Raw genomic sequence first — 16853 nt, 5'->3', positions numbered from 1 at the left:
TTCATATCATTTTTGTTCAAATGGCATTACAGAAATGTTTAAGATTATAAAGCTCTTATGATACTGGTCTTACTATGCCTTCTTCCATTTTTTCCTGCTTGGTATCTGCAAGTTTTCATTTATAAGGCTGCATGTAAACTGTAGTTTACTATAGTTAACGGTAGTAGGTGGTGCTACTGAGTTTTCTACCTCCTATCAGTTTTGTGTCAACGATGCACTGTTTGCACAGCATTGACATGTCATAAATGCAGCCTCCCGGTCATCCACAATCAGAATACATAAAAACCAAACCTATTTTCCTGTGATACTAATAGCTAAAATATCTTGTGATACAAAATTTTGGAAATTACATGTCGTTAGGTCATTTCTGTTTCTCTTCATGCTTTGTACATTAAATTACATTACTAAATAGGAATGAATCAGAAGACAATTTGACAATATAATTCTAGACAAATTACCAAACTAAAAGCTGATGAATTATATAGCCTTTAGAATCTGAATGCAAATAATAAAGACAAACTAATTTCTCTGCCTTTTCATGGAAATGTACATTATAAATATATTCCTCCCACTCCAGAATTCTGTTAGCTGTCCCACTTATAAATACCCATAAAAACTATATACACAATTTCTCTTATCTCACTGTTTTTTTAAGACATCCTTCCTTACTGCCTGTTAACATGGATTATGTAGCAGATTGAAATGGTTTTTTGATATTTTCTTAGAAAAATATTTATTTTTATATTCATCTGTTTTTAGTAAAATACTAATGCATTTGTTGATATACATGTATATCAAATATCTTGAAAATGCTGCAATCTTCAACACTTTTTTAGTTAAAGATTTTTTTTAGAAAAACATTTTCTCAGTTTAATATCATATATTATTAAAATGTAGAGCACCTGGTTTTTAAATTTCCAAGCCCAGATAGGAAATAATGGCAGCTGGTTAACTAAATTTACTGTTTGTCTTTGATACTGTTAATGCATATTCATAAATGATTAGGAGAGATAAAATCTCTTCATGAAATTAATGTATTAAATTTAGCAGAATATTGGATTACATTCACAATTGAACATCTAGTTCAGAAAATACAGAAATAAAAATGGGTAAATCAGGTTGAATCAGTAATATTATCAGAAAATAGAGATGTTAGGTCATACATTTTCAAAGATCATACCTCATTAAATAGCTAATCAGAATTCAAGGGGAATAATTAGAAATCAAATTATAACACAATATTGATTTGAGACACAGTAGAGTTTTCTCTACCTTCTGCAATACAAGCAAGTTACTGTACATCAGTGCTTTTCAGAACGGTACAGAGGAAAATCACGGTTGGTATGGTTATTGTATGTCTGGGTTTTTCCAGACATACCTCTTTTTTCCATCTGAAAATCTATCAATATGAAGTTTTCTGGATTTCTGTACTGCATTTATAGACATCTCACAGCCCATTTGGAATGGCATCTTTTGGGCACTGGTATGTCAAAAGCCTTCAGATCCCCAGCGTATTTGATGCCTTTCAGATGCACCAGAGTTCAACGTATTCATTCAGACCTGGCCCTGCCGGACTCACTGGATATGTAAGATCATTACGGACTGCAGACATGCATTATTTCTGGTATAACTGAGTTATGTCAGCCCTGAAGTGTACGTATATGTCACCTGAGAAACAGCAGACCTGATGCATCTGAAATCCTCAGATGCACTGCGCGGGTGCACAGTATGTGCACATGTGTTTCTGTCTGGGTAATCTCAGATTATACTACTAATTGCAAACACATTAAGATGTACCAAATCAGTGCAATAAACTCTCTAGCTTTCTTCTGAAGCTCTTTATCACAATTTCAAATGCATTTTCTTTTCTTTTTTTTTAAAGAAAAAGGGGCAAATCAAGTTCACCTATAATGTGTATCCTTTGTAGTTTACAGCTTACAAAAATTCATTTGTTTCAGTGAGTTTAATGACTATACTTTTTTATTTGTTTTCGTTCAATGCTTCATTGAAAATGAAGAAGCTGCAAAATTGGATTATATGCTCATTAGTTTTGCATCAGCTACTTTATGCCAAATTCATACTCTGTAACATTCATGTTTTGCTATTAACCTATTAAGCTTTCTTTAACATTTATCAGAAAATTATTTTTTCAAAAATATCTTTTGTCAGATTCATTATATTCACTCTAAGTATTGTATTGAAGTATGTATTACATCATTGCACTTATCCTTGATGTTTGCAGAAATCAACTAAAATAGTACTCAAGCATCCCTCCTGCAAATGCACAGTACCAGTTTCTTGAAATGAATAATTTTCCATAGTGTGTATATATTTGTGGGTAGAGCAATTGTTTTTAAGCTGCAAATATTTACAAAGGGACTTAAAGTCTAATAATTTCCTTCAGTCCTGGGTACTTTTTTCACACGTTTTGCAGAGTGACCTTTATCTACAGCAGAAATACCACTAACATAATTAATTATTTCAAAGACAAAGGTCTTCAGAGACTGAAAAATACTGGAAGCAAAAAACATGCACCATTAAGTTTGTTAATATTAATATTATAATTGCTGGTTTATCTTCAGCAGCTGATTCAAAATGGTAGCTATAGTATATTATGGAAAGAAAAATTAAATTCAAAGATAAATATTTATATATTTTCCTTAGTGTATGACTATCACTGCAGAGAACTCAAATATTGACCTTCACAATATAGTACTGGGGACCAGAGAACTAAAGAAGACAGAGATTAAAGTACCTTGAAGAATGAAGTCAGTAAAAATATCCTTGATGCCTTTATGTTGAATCATAGTAGGGGGTGCTGTGGACTGTAGTACAAAGGTAGGCAAGCTAGCTGCAAATGTGCTAGGATGAATACGTCTGCCTGTCACATCTTGGTTTATGTGGTATGGGTTAATGTGTTGAGAACAACACATTAAGAGAACTCAAGGTTTATGTGAACCTACTCAGAAAGGAAGCGTGTAGAAGATGGAGTAATATTTGTTTTCTATGAAATGTGTTACAATTTTGGACAAACAAAATCTGAATATTGAGTAATAAAAGTTTCCAAAAGTGCATCAGCCCTATGATGACAAAGGAATTAGTTTTCCACTCAGTTAGGAGGGAACATTATCAACGAACTGTTCTGAAGAATCAGAAACCCAAATTGCTTAATGTCATCTTTGTGTTAGTGTTCACTAGGATGCTGAGTTGTGTTAACACCATTAGCATTAGTAATAATGGCTTAAGAACATGGATTAGCCTAGAGAAAGCAGAGATAACTCTATATTTAAATTATTCCAAAGTAGCTGAGCTCTATGAATTTCATCTTAGGTAGAGAGCCAAGTGAAATAATTTCAGAGTTTTCCTGAAAGGATTTGTGAAGGATAGGGAAAATACAGTACCATTTTTAAAAAGAAGCAACATGAAATTTTGAAACAGACAATATAAACTGAAAACTTGAAGAAATAATCAAAAAGCATTAAACATCTAGATGATAACAAGGAGATAAATACCTGCCAGCATTGCAGTTCAGAACGAATCACGTCATAACAATTTTTTTTTTTTGACACAATAACAAAGCTTAGTGGGAGAAAAACATTAGTTGTCAGAAGTCATCTTGACTTTTGGATGACTTCCGACACTATTTCACATGACATTTTCAAAATCGAGCTAGGATGGCATGTTTTAAGTGTAATAAATATAAAAGATATTATATGTAATAAATATAAGACATATGAACAACTTTTATATCTACTCTTGAAAATTTATCAGGGATTCATTTTCAAAGGCAGACGATATTCTGAATGCATTCCAGGCAAATTCTGCTTCTGATGCTGCTCCATATTTTTATTACAGACAAGCATAAGATAGAAATAAGGTTTAATTGTTACGTCGATATATGATAGCAAGTCACATACTTTTTCGGAACAGAATTTAAATTCAGAGAGCCATCTTTGCCCTTCTCCTTTTTGAACTTTAGGCAATTTTTACTTTTCAAAGACCTGCTCACACTTGCGCGTGAGTAATTACCTGAATGAAACACAGGCTAAGAAATGACAGTTGAGGTAACAGCTAGATTATACTGGACCCCAAACAAGGTGTGACTCAAAAATGGTGTTGTGCAGGTAAAACTTCATCTTTTCTTTGGTCAGGAGAATTGATGTGATGAGTTTTGTGGTTCATTCCAGGCCTACACTTCTTTAAATTTCTGAATTATGTTAAAATTATTTTCTGTCTTCATAAAGTACTCTTCATTAATCAGCACAGCACACTTCATTAATTAGTATATAAAGGATAAATTCAATTTTCCTCATTATTTAATTAGAACATGATAAAACATAAATGCCATTTATTTGCCATGTCCGTTTTAAAATTCAGTGTGTTCTTAAAGTGCCTCGTTATGTGTGCCTATGGCCAAAAACCAGAAAGTAAACCTGATGATAACGAAGCTTAGAAGCATAATATTGCATGAAAACTAAGTGTTGAAACACAGTATTTTAATTTTGTTGTTCTTGATAAGGCTTTTTTTTTTTTTATGGTGACCACTTCTCTTTTGGATATTTGTTGCATTTACCTAATTAACCTGCTATAATATTTGTGAAATTCAGTTTAATCAAGTAACAGTTTAGTTATCAGTGTCACTTACAGATTTTGATTTTGGATCAGCTTAGCTCTGCACTGTAAATCATACCAGCCATCAGCAGCAAACTGGATACCAGTTAGAGACATTAGACATCCTAAGGACTTTATCATAGCTGAAAACACCAATGTGACTTCAGCTCTGTGGCACACTCTATGTGCTTTAGCGGTGACAAGGCATGAGACAAAACTGCAACTTCATCAATTCAGTTTGTTTGTGCAGCAATATTTACAGTGCAACTCATCATTTTTACTCTCTCATTTGTTTCTGCTTATTCAAGAAAACTGCAGTCAGCCCCCACATAGGGAGACTCTCTCCTATGCAGCTGTTTGAGCTCTGACCCTCTGTCTATTGGGCAGTATCGTGGGGTTGGAGATTGAGAAAAGCTGTTTTCCTAGGTCAAATCATAGGACCGTAGCATCTGTTAGAGATAAACCACACCAGTCGGCTGAGAAATAAGAAAAATATTTCAGTTAGGAAGCCATTTCTGCACACAGATAAAAAAATGATAAAGTTGATGCACCTGTACTCATTGCTTGTTGATATAATTATGCCACATCAGTAACTGTCCCAACCTCTGCCTTAAAATTTCTACTGCAATTGTCTCCTTTATTATTTATTCTTTGTAAATATCATAGCTAAAGATTGTGTTGATATTTTTAGAGTATGGGTAAAAACCTTTGATCCAAAAGAGTATGGAAAATTGTACTATAAGTTGATGACTGCTGAGGTAATAGCAATGACAGAAAATGATGTAGCAAACAAAGAAATAAGCAACTGAAATGTATAATTATTTAAGTTAATGGAGAGACTGCTGGCTTCTAACCTATCTAAATTGAAAGTTCATATTGACAGTTCCTTTAGAACTTGGAGTTCTTGAAACTGCCTGGGTTTAATAATTTTTTATTGCTTGTATTAACATAAACCTGCTGCTTTTCTCAGTTGGCATTAGTTAAAATAACTTTTCGTGTTTGGGATTACAAGTATAAGTGTGCATATCATTAAACACAGGAGCTTCAGCATACCACTGAAAGTACGGTAGCTGGTTTTTTTTGTTCTTCTCCCCAGACATGATAATATATGAATTATGATTCATATCAGAATGAATTTGGGTTAGGATATTTTGAATTCTCCTATGAATAGAAAGCACGTGTTTGGTGGGGTAATTCCACTGGAAAACAGAGGCTCCAACCAAACTGCAGAGCCCCTGAGCACTGTACAGTCCTTTATGCTAGTGTCAGCTGTGGACACATCATGATTTCATGTTACAAAGAGGGGTAGATCTAAACACTCTCCCCAGTAAGCTGTTTTCCTTTGGAAATTGTATATTTATTTTTTTAATGGAGGAGGTTAATTATAAAATTATTTTCCAGTGCAGATTGTTCTTATTAGCATGTGTACTCCCTCAGCTGTTGATCTTTTGCTACTAGGAAGACAGCTTGTTGAAAGCTTCATGCATTCCTTTATTAGCATCTTGTGTCTACAGTAGAGTTTTATGCTCGCAATTTGCTGTATACAGTTAATTAAGAAATGGGATATTCCTATGTACATAGAAAGTACTTTCCATAATTTATTACTGTGTAAAAGCACAGTAAGATCTGGTCCGTATTTTCTTTGGATGCACTATAGTACTATGTGATTCATTTTTCTTTAACTGCTGAAGACAAACATTTAAAAAATTCGCTATTATATAAATGCTTATTCAGGAGTCACTGTCTATGGGATTTTGTTCCTGAGTTTTGGGACTCAGTTTTGAAAATTGCTCAGCAATTTATTGCAGACCCATTCACAAATTTCACGAGATGTTAAAATTAGGAGTCAACTGGCCTCCATTCCTCTAAGTCAGAATGATAGGTTGGGAAAGGCCACGGAGCAAGTCCTATTGGTCTCTGTGGCTTTGCATGCAGTGCCCCACGCTGCCTTCCCAAAAAGACTCCGGGTGGTAGTGCAGCTCCACTGGGAGTAAAATCCACGTCTCTGAGACAGATGATGCCCAAAATGCAATATTCATAGCCTGAACAAAGAGGTTTCTAGTGAGCTGATTTAAATTGTTGAATTCACTAAAAGAACTGCAGGAGCAAAAATCAGCAAATTTTTCTTCTGATATTTGATGGCCATTGGATTACACAGTATAACTACGGACTTTATCACAGTGACCTGTCAGTGTTAAGATTTGTAATATAGTAGGAGTTTTGAATTTAAATAATTATTCTCTTCCTGATTCAGACTAATCTGAATATGAAACCTTACTATAAACATTATAATGGCATGACTTAAGAACACTTATTTCCATAGCATGAGATACTTTCTTAAAAATTGGAGCTCTAGCAATATCTAATCAGCCTGGAGAGCACACTGCCTATACGTCCATGAGTGTTTTATTACAATAGATACATGTCTATATTCAATGATGAAGTGAGTGTCTCAGACAAATCATTTAAATTAATGCCATCTTAAAACACCATTCAAGATCATTATCCTCCAGGAGAATTAACACTGTATTCGTTTACATTATGTAATAGAGAATAATAACTAAGTGAAACATTTCAGGTAAAAAGATAGATGTATATATATTACCATCTTAAAATTAACCTTTGTTCTGATAATGCCAAATGTAGTGGGGGCTACTTATCTCAAATACCCATGTGCCTTGTTTCTCTAATCATAAACAATACTTGAGTTCACTTTTTACTCTTTGTTTGCATGTGTATAAAAGCTATCATCTTACTATTCACAGATAGAAAGTTTTAAAGTAGATATTTTGAGATTACAAGTAACTGTTGAAAATTAGTTTAGAATTAATCAGATGTTAAGTCTGCATGCCATTCCTTTATACCTTGATAACTACACATACCATACCTTGATAACTACACAAAGTTAAGCAGATGCCATATAAGGATAAGGAAATTACAAAAACTGAGTTACAAACATTGAATCTTGCTCTGTAACTATGGCTCCACAGTAATAAAATAAATTACCATACACTAATATCAATAGATGTTTTTGAACTAACTTGAAACTTTCATTAGAAAATACTAGGTTAAATGCTGATGTAGGAAGCAGCAACTTCATAAAAACTGAAGACATTAGCCGTGATGTTTTTTGTACCAGTGATGATTAGGACCTGTAGTTATTATTTATTATAGCAACCAAAATCCTATCCTTTTCTCTGAACCAGCATGCTTAACCACTAATGTGCCGATTCAACCATTTCCTGCAGAAGCAGGAAGTATTTCCCTGCATGGCAATATTGTATGTCTGGCATGGTGAATATTGTTGTATAACTCATTTTAAAACAAAATTATGTTTTCATTAACACTTATTTTTCCTAAGAAAAACAAGCAAATCAATACTAAGTCATTGTACATTGAAATTTACCATGCAAGGCATGATATAATGTAAACTATGAGGAATACTTCATTGTCTTGATTAACACAGACTCCAATAGTACAAGAAGCATTCTGCAGTTGTCACTGCAATGCACGATTTCTAATCCAACGTTTATATTACATGATTATGTCAGACGGAAATTAAAAGTCATGAAGGAGAAATTCAGTGAGGTTGACTACTTCTTGCTCAACTTTCTTGTAGCTAGTGATAATATTGTTAGATAGTTTAATAGCATCTTTCTAAAGAACAAAAAATGATGTGACCAGAAGGCATGATATAGCACTATCTCAAGCTGTGAAAATGAAAAGTAATGACTAAATGCTGGACATGAGCTTGTGGCATTTTTATTTAGAGGACACACAAAAAAAAATACAAGCCAATGGCAAAAAATTATGTTTTAAATCCAAGCATGACTATTGCCAGGTGAGACTAATTAAGGCCATGTTTCTTACTTCATTAAGCACCTTTCAGAAAGGCCCCTGATGGGAGAGATTGTTGGGAAGAAAACCTGCTTTATGCTATCCCCTTTCACTGTCGTTGGCAGAAGTGGAACAAAGGGGAGCTTGGGAAACACAAATATAAGGAAAAAATGAATGTCTGCAGTGAACAGAATTTTGAAAAGCCAGAGAGTAACAGTCTCAATAGCAACTATCCTTGCCACTATCATTTTAAGCCTTACAGCTAATTAGATACAGATACTGCTGTGAGATTTTTTTAAGACCTCTTGATTTATGAAAACTCAGACCACTACCATAACACCTTCACACATGCTTCTCACTTCTTTTTTGTACTTCATCAAAGGCAAAAGGACTCTATTCTTGTGCTTGCCATGACCATTTCGTTTTGTGCATTTTTTTCTTTTCTACTTTCACCTGTTTAGATTCTAACTAAGCAATAACAAGACTTATGTTTCACTTAAATGGGAAAATGTGATAATCCCCACTTCAGCTGAAGGCACCACTTTAAATTTCACTTCTCTTTACGTGACATTTCCCCAGTAATGTAAAATTCTATGGGCTTGTTCCAAAATATCTCCTCACCTGATTCAGCTGATCGGCTGGATACTTCGTTCAAGGCTAAACACTACTGCAATGGAAAAAAATGTCTGATTCTTCATTTATTTAGCCAGTGTGCACTGTTAAACAGGTGTGCTGTAAGAGTGTTTAACAGATCAATCTCAAAGCTACTGTTGAATTTTCTTTCTCTCCAAATTAATGGGAAAGGGAATGTTTATTACTCTGTTAATTCATAGCTCAGGATTAACAGAGGATACAACAAGGAAGTGAATAAAACCAAAATTACCTACTTATTTGGTGAGACTCTTCTTACTACTGACTTGGGGTTGTTTCGCATTGGGATCCTCAGACTTTTTGGTTTTGTACTTTTCCTTTTAGCTTATCATAATGACAGATTTGTTAGAAAAGAGTGAGAGAGAATGTGTATAAAGGTATGGTCAGCCTCACAGACAGAAAACTCACTTGAGAGGTAGACAGAAGTTTTCTATTCTATAAGGTTTTGTTAGCTACATAACTTTATCTATGGTCAATTCCTCCCTCTTCTTAATTGTGTAATTATACCCTGAGAGTGTTTCCCTCTGTTATAGCCAAATATTTCTATGTGTTCATAGGTACAGACATCCTGATACCAAAATGTTCTCCAGCTAGTTGTTATCTTCTGGTTTTCTGTGTCAGAAAATATAACTCAAACCTAGGTCTAGAAAGGTATTTAAATAACTTGGCCTGCTCTATTCATATCTCAACTGAGTGGATTTGCTTTGAAGTCAGCACAATAAATACACCATACACTGAATACGCTCCCATATATACTGAAAGGAAGTGTTAATGTTATAAATTACATAGACTATTGTGTTTTATCTCTTGCTCTTATCTTTGGTCACTGACTTTCACTTTTATAATATCTGAGAAATATCTTAGTATTCATTACTATATGCATTTTTGCTAATGTCAGAAATTAACATCCACTGAACATCTAGTATGCTTCCTCAGAAAAGTAGGTTTTTGAGACAGCAACTTAAAATAATTGCTTATTGAGGAAACCTCTATTCATGAGTCTGTAGCATCTTTGTAAGATAGAAAGAGAATTGTCATTACAATCTTCACAGATAGGCTATTAGGTCTACGTTTTTTTTTACAGTATCAAGTGTATTTAACACTATTTGAGACAATATGTCTTAAGAAAACCTGTACCCTTGATGCCGTTGATGACTTGGCATTTATCCTGGCAGATAATAGTGATAATTGCTCCAACAAGCCAGGGTCTGTGTCAACATCAGCTCACTGTAATTGAATTGGAATAAAAACATGAAATCTAAATAAAAGTAGTATACGAAATCAAAAGAAAAATAAAGAAAGGCTGAAAAGTAAAGTGGAACTGATATGAACTGCAGAAAATATTGCTTATGGTATTATTATGACAGATTTTTTCCTTGAGTGCCTGTACTATTCACTGTTCTAGCTGGAGGGAGGCAAAATTGCATTATAATGTGATCTTACAAAAAATAACAGAGCAATTTTATCACGTTTATTCAATAAAATATGTATTACAACTTTTGCTGAGGTTGTAATATAAAAATAGCTAAATGAAGCATGTGATAATATGCTATCTAGCTAATCTTGATAGAAAAAAACAAATCTTTCCTTACATTTGTTTTCTGCCTCCTGAAGGAGGAATTGATTATTTAGGTTGCTTGCAATCTGTATTGTTTCAGTGAAAATAAGTTACAAGATATGCCTTAAGACTGTTCACCAGGTCGTGTAGTCTCCATCCTTAGAGGTTTTCAAAACCCAACTGGATAAAGCCCCGAGCAACCTGGGCTGATCTCACAGCTGACCCTCCTTTGAGCAGGGATTGGGCTAGAGACCTCCTGAGATCCCTTCCAACCCAAATTATCCTGGATCTTATGATCCTATGACTCTTGGTAATTTGAAAAACAGGAAAGGGGTAATAATATACTTAATGATTATTTCAATTGGAGAGTAAAAAGGCTTTAAGTAGATTAATGTAAACACTTATCTGTTACCATCTAAATGTTTTACGGTTGTCCTGAAAGCATTGATGCTCCCCTCTCTGGAAATTATTATGATCTAGCTTCTCTTTTGGGAAGTTGCTCAGTTTCTCACAGTTTTCTCTTATGACTGTAGAAAACTGCTATTAGTTGTTTAATCTTTGTGCAATTTCATAACATATATTCTACTGTGTTCCTACTGACCATATTTCCACCAGCGAGAAGATCAACTGAGAGCTAATCAAATGTTTTAAGGGTAGGTCAGCCTTTCCTGCTCACCTTTTGATAGACACTGTCTGCTGAACACCTCTTTATCGAATAAAATTGATGTTCCCTTCAAATTCAGTTTGAAATTTGATGTATTAAATTGAACAGTCAAAGCTGAAACTATGTTTATGTTGCTTCTGGGTCAGGACCCTTTTTTGCTGGGGTCTTACCTTTCAATCTTGCCATGAGTGCACAGATCACCTTAATATATTGCAAGTCTTTCCTCCAAATAATCTACATTAGAAATTGGTCTTGCATTTGAGAGAGAGTATTTGGGGTATAGGAAAACCGAAAGACCTCAGCATCAGTTTATAGAATAAAAAAGTAACAGATGAGAAAGTTAGGAGTCTAGAAATCAGAAATTTCCCATTTCAGCTATGTTATTCTCCAAAATTATTTAAAAATATGGTTATGATTTAAAGCTATTTATTAGAAAAAAGGTAAAAATTTGTGGTTTTTATCATCAATTGATTTACGAAATGTCACAGCAGTAGCCAGTTAAAGTGAAATAACAGCCTTTTCACTTAATGGCTTGACATATGGGGAACAACAAAGGATGTTTTAGGAACTGTAGAGAGTTAAAAGAAAACAATTTGTGAAAATTCAAAGATGAGGTATCAACCTGATGTATTGTTTAAAATATATAAGGAAATAATTTCAGATTCCAGATGAAGAATAAAAGCTTGCTAGTAAACATATCAGAGCTTTGTTGCTCCACTGACTAGGCCAAACTGTCCTTCCAGCCCTGACTTTGTTCTTTTACTAATTGTGTTAAGTTCAGGTTCGAATTCACTGTAACACTAAGTGAAAAAGTATAATGAAACTTTAAACAGCTAATTAGTCATTGAGCTACATCTTGAATGAGGAAGTAAGAGGCACAATGAGCTCTACTGCTTTGTGGCATCCCATGGGAGCTTCATGCTGAGCAACTTTATTGGCATATTGTAACACCAAGCCACTGTAAATTTCTTTTATAGATGAATCTGGTATCCTTTAAGGGAATGAAAAAAACAAATTAAGACAAAAAATTAGTCCTGACTTACAACCTTGCTTATTTCTGCGCTTTTCTCATGGCTTCATTATGTTCTGATTGAACAGTCTGGCTCCTGCATGATCACAACGCTGTGACTTCCCAGGAAGCTGCCTTACACTGCTTGTAAATCCACTATGACACGATATATCAAGAGACTGAGTTGGCCGTACTGCTGGATGATTTTACTAGGTCAAGCGTCTCAGACAGAAAGATCAAAAGTCCATCTTAAGCCTCTGTACTAGCACATAGAAGGGGGTGGGGGTGGGAAGTGTAAGTAATGGCATAGGAGGGAATTTCTGGCTTTACATTAGTTTTCTGTAAACTGAATGACCAGCCTGAAGGCAATCTTCTGTGAATGTCCTCTGTGAGACAGTCATGAAAATCATGACTCAGAACAAGCATTTCAATCTTAAATGCTTTTTACAAAGTATTGTGCTAAAAGATATTTATGTATGTTTGGTTTAAAACTCTTTATACAATCATAGTTCAGTGTTTACATATGTTTTGAATTACACTGCATGACCCAGAAAAGAAGCACAAAACTCTCCGGTGTGTTGGACAAAGTAGAGAACTTTCTGCAGAAAGCTGTAGTTGTGATGTCCAAAATAACTGATGGTTTTCATTACTCCAATTAAATTACTTTGTAGCAAGAATCAATTTCTGCCTCTTTCCTACCTAGCCTAAAGCTATTTTGGTGGTGCTAAGACCCTACTAATCTCTAACCTGCTATCTCTTTTCTTACTTTACCCTCTGATATGTAAATAATGTTATGGTTTACAAATAGGCAATACTCGCAAGTTCTACAATTACTAATGTTTGGTTAGATCAATATATATCCATTATAAACATAATTTCAAACTGTAGAACACCATATTTTCTGTTCAGAGTATATCTTTATTCTCCTCTTTATCAGCAAGTGTCTTTTTGGTTTATTCTTTGTATTTTGGATTGAAAAAGTCAAGTGCCTTTAGTAGCACATTATGGGGTGCCTTCAATAGCACATCCATAGATGGGCTTAATTTTTAGCTTTCTAAAAAATGTTTTCTTAAAAAAACATTTTCTGTTGACTTTTTTTCTTTTGTTGAGGAGGGTTCAAACTACAAATCATTGTACTTAGAAGTTTAGTACTCAAAATACTGGTTCCTGGCATACCATATGATCCAATAAAAAAACTCTCAAAAGCCGCTTCCTGAGTTTGCAGCATACTTATAGGACTAGTTATATATCCATTATGTGACTGCATGTACACATGTCCCCAAAATGCAATTCTGCATGTATTTACAGGTCCATCCTGCACAGGGGTTACAATTCACATTGCTGAATTCATGAATTGTTTTAATGCAATTTTGAAGTAATTTGCTTGGATAGACCGTGAGGGTGCACCCTCTTCGTAGTGGGATCCAAGAGTGCACCAAGAGTGGATAATGGTACACAGTAGTAATATGCCATTCCCCAAATTATAAACAAGGTCTCTTAAAATTGAGAGATGGAAATATTCCAAAATTTGAAAGAGTAATTATTTTTCAATAATTCAAATCCTACGTTTGCTAAATTTCGGGAGCTGTTGCGCTCTGAAAAAGAAGAGGAAAGGCAGCATGCATTTTCATGCTTAGTGGCACGCTCAGGGTCCGGGCCCTCCTGCCCACCCAACAGAGAGGCAGGCGTGTCTCTGATCATGGCAGACTGCAGCTGCCTTCCAGGCTGTCACCTACCTGGGCACTAAAGAGCTAAAGGGAGAATGCAGAACACTGTGGCAGTGAAGCCTGCACGGAGCAGGTTATATGATCTGTTTTGGCAAGTCACATCTGCCCCAGGGTCAAAAGAATGGTCCAGAAATGGTGTCACCAGAGCTGGTCTTTCTCCTTGCATTTTCACTACGTATATGGCAAAGGCAAATCTTTTGCTTTAAATAGATTACTATCTAAACTATGAACCCAAATGGATTAAAACTGAAGGTAATGTTTGAACAAATATTCTCAGTCTGGAAACAGAGCTTTTTAATTACAAAGCTTTTGACTGATCACCATGGTCATGGCAGAAATTGAAAGAACTAACTTCTACCAAAGACATAGAACATGACTAAGATAAATTTACAGAGATATTTTTGTCTGCATGTGTGTATATGTGCATCTCTGTTTCTTCACATTCTGGAGCATTCTGAAATGGTATGACATGGAGTCACAGAGCTTTCCTGAGCATCTGTGCTAAATGAACACTGTAAAAGAGGTTTCCCTAGCAACGCAAACCATATGTAATAGCTTAAAATAGCTTTTCTCCAACTCCTAGGATTTCTTAGTGGTTTGCTCACAATTTCCATTTAAATCAAGGTATATTCGCCCAGTTCAAAAAGGTTCTTCATTTTCTCAACTTCTATTAACATGAACAGGCTTTGAAAATGCTCATTTCTTGCAAGAATGCCTCCCTTTCTCTTGACTTCTAATTTATCAGGGAAACTGAAGCATAGCAAATGGTGACAGTGGCTGTCCACTTTATCAAATGTATTCCCTTTGTTTACTGTTCAAAACATTTTATTATAAGTATATTGGTGGTCTGTACTGCTTATTGTAACAAAACTTCTAGTTAAAGTACTAGACTTTTATTTTTGTGATATTATTATCACGAGAAGATAAACTGTGCAACTATATAGCACAATGCATCAATCATAATGTACGTGCATTCCACTTTGCATTTTAGTAGCAGTTCGCAGGCAAATTCTGATATTTGAAAACACTGATTTTTATTGTGTCCCTAGGACACAAATGCTAGGTATCAAATGCTATCTTTAACATGAGTAAAGTGTGATACCAAGAGGCTAAGTGATTTCTCTGGGTTTATATAAGAAGCAAGCAACAAATCAGAGGCCTAACCCATGGATATTTATTTTCAGATCCTAATGCAACTAGTCATAAAGTCATACACTTAAAAAGTTAGAACCTGGCTGAGAGAGCTTGAATTTGATTAAATCAAATGTTAATATACAGGCAAGATATCTAGATTCTTGTCCAAAGATTTTCAAAATATATATAGCAAACTGAAGAAAGAATCAGCTATCAGACACTGCTTTCTTTTCCAATAAATATGTTTGTTTAGCCTAAATGGGTTTAGGCTAAACAAACATGAGAAACAAACACAGCATGAGAATACAGTGCCTATTTCCTGACAAAACATTTTTAAACTGTAGTCATTTAGATACCATATCATATATTTCAACCTCAAATGAAGTAATGGCTACAAGGTAGGTGTTCCTTTCAATACTTTTAGTTCTCCTTCTTGTTACCTGTGAGCAGCAGACAGACTTTCAGTGAAATATCCTGACTTATCGTATAGAATGGAAACAGTTACTGGAATGAAGTGAAAGATGTTTTATGCTAATAATTAATGGATGGGCAGAATTGTTGGAAAGAGCCAGGCTCTAAGGTCTTGTTCTATCAATTTTAATTAGCTTTGAATTGAGTTTTGACTATTAAGCATTTGCTTGGAAAAGGAGAGGAGGGGGTGGACTGGGAGAAGATTTGCTGTCAGAGCTGTGTGAGAAGTCCTCGTGCCAGTGTAGCTGACGACAGAGTCACTGAGGTGGAATCTGATTTCACAGAGGAGGAAATTTTGTTATAGCTTTGTTTTAGAGATTATTTTTTAAGTTTATTTCCTATACTTACCTTAAGCTTTTTCTGTGAATACTGACAGTACTTCAGCGTTATTTTTTTTATTCATTTAGCCTGCATACCTACAGGTATGCCATACACAAGCCATATTCTTTATCTTATTACCTGATATAGTCATTCTCTAAATATAATATCATTTTTTTATTCTAGCAGAATGAAAGGAGCTAAACTAAATTGGTATATATTGGGCTAACTTAGCTGTTTGACTATAACAAACAAGCCCCTTTATTTCTTGAAATGTGAAAGATTTTAGTAATGTTCCTCATTACAGTATTTCAAATAGTTCAAAGTAAACAATTCAGCCACAAAACAACAGTGAAAATAAATTGTTCCTTTCTTTCAGAATGCTGTCTAGCTATAACTTTCAAATCAAGCAAACTCTCTCCCCCTTTTCCAAGAATGCTTCAACAACCGTACAATTTCCTGTTGATTTTACAATTGCATATGCTCAGTATGTCTGTAAAAACTGCTCTGCATTGGTCGCATGTGTTTAATCATCTCCTTAACTGTTTCTGGAGACATTAAGAAGTGATTTTAAGAATAGTGATAACTCTTTAAAAAGTAATTTAACAGCTGTCTTTGCTGAGAGCAAGCTGTATGGAGTGGAAATGAGAAGATAATTGAATCATAAAGAAATTGTTTTGAAATGGATAGAATTGTCCTAGTTTCTTAAATTACTATTAAATGGTATTTTTTTCCCTTGCCTGTAATAATTGATCTTTGAAAGCAATGCATGTTAAATGTAAGCCTGTAAATTACCGTGTGTTTTTAGTAAGCCATATTATTTCTCATTATAGCCTTCTTAGTGGGGCGTAGGGGGACGGGGTTAGACTTGAT

The 16853-nt window shown here is 34.6% G+C and overlaps 1 protein-coding gene across 1 annotated transcript in view; it reads right to left on the bottom strand.

The window, feature by feature from the left end:
* The window catches only part of KLHL4 (kelch like family member 4), a 47265-nt gene that overhangs the window by 22201 nt on the left and 8211 nt on the right, over nt 1–16853 (bottom strand). The gene's annotated exons all lie outside the window — the stretch shown is intronic.

This window comes from Calonectris borealis, chromosome 13 (assembly GCF_964195595.1).
Source record: "Calonectris borealis chromosome 13, bCalBor7.hap1.2, whole genome shotgun sequence".
NCBI classification, from domain to species: Eukaryota; Metazoa; Chordata; class Aves; order Procellariiformes; family Procellariidae; genus Calonectris; species Calonectris borealis.
This window is presented reverse-complemented; position numbering and strand designations above follow the sequence as displayed.